This window comes from Dermacentor variabilis, chromosome 5 (genome assembly GCF_050947875.1).
Source record: "Dermacentor variabilis isolate Ectoservices chromosome 5, ASM5094787v1, whole genome shotgun sequence".
Classification (NCBI taxonomy): domain Eukaryota; kingdom Metazoa; phylum Arthropoda; class Arachnida; order Ixodida; family Ixodidae; genus Dermacentor; species Dermacentor variabilis.
The window spans coordinates 34,223,692-34,224,944 of NC_134572.1; the positions used below are offsets into that span (position 1 = coordinate 34,223,692).

The 1,253-nt window shown below is 50.0% G+C and overlaps 1 pseudogene; it reads right to left on the reverse strand.

Annotated features, from left to right (window-relative positions):
* Positions 1–906: 906 nt before the first annotated feature.
* On the reverse strand, positions 907–1,017 carry LOC142583806 (U2 spliceosomal RNA; annotated as a pseudogene).
* Positions 1,018–1,253: the final 236 nt, after the last annotated feature.

Consider the following 1,253-nt stretch of genomic DNA (forward strand, 5'->3'; position numbering starts at 1 on the left):
TCGGAAATTACTTTTGGACATATTGTAAAACGCAGTTAACAACGCGCGCACAAACACAGAAAAATGTAAAAGTAGAATTCGCTGCTGAAATTTGTGATTTTTTATCGCACGTAATGCAATGCGGATATTTGCAGCGAGTTATGACCCTTCTGCTTCACTATTTACTTGCATGCTAGGTCATACTGCACTTCCTAAGTTAACGGGCTCATAATGCACTAAAATCAATAATCTCCACAAACTTCGGCCGTCAATTTTATGCGCGCGAATGAAATACTATCGCAACTCTGCAAACACACGTGTCTACTTTCTCTCGCCCCTTCGTATCGCTCTACGTTACTTTCTTCGCATAGTCGTGCAGTTACCGCTGGTTCCGTCTTCCCATCACCCCCCCCCCCCCCCCGCCAATTCTGTGCAACTATACTTTTCTTCTGGTTAGGTTCTGGTTGCCGCGCGGGATGCAAAATAACTTCTTGCCATCCTTCGTCCGGTTTCGGCAACCAACCGCACAGCAACAAGGCATTTCGGCCCTCTCGGAACGAAATCATCGCAGCACAACAGGCGAAGCACGCGCACTTCGCCCGGCGCGCAGGAACTTTCATGGCGGCAAAGGGGCGGAGCAAGGTCACATCTCACCAATCAGCCTATTGCTGCCGTCGTCGGCTGGATCAAGGCCTTTCTCTACATTACAATTATTGAGGGACTTTATAGAGAAACTGCTGCGCGCGCGCTCTGCCACGACAAAGAGCAACGACGTCACTACTGGTGCATGCAGCCAATCACGCGCTTCTCTTTTTGTTTTGTTTTTTTTTTTCGCTCACGCGCATGGGGTTGCGCCGGAGGAGTTTTCGGCGTACAAACGACAGACGGATGGACGGACGGACGGACGGCTGAAATGACTAGCCATGTAGAGCTTCGATTTAAAATAAGTTTAATATCTTAAGTCCGAATCCAACCCGTATGAGATATTAAGCTGATAAGAACAGATACTACACTTTGACCTGCGTCGACCCTGTCTATGTTTTCTGTCGGCGTTCCAAGCGCACGCGTAACTCCTTTTCTTCCCCTCGTCTCTGCTGTCGTGGCGGTCCCATATGCGTGCTGCCCGCCAGGACCACCAGGTGGAAAGAAATATGAGCCGTCCATGTAACCCCGATCCCGCAGATTTGGCACGTTTAACCGGAGCAGCGGTCAGGTTTCAGAGGGAGTTTGTGGGAAGCCCATTCTGTGTGGCCTGGTTTGCGAGTGACCTCACA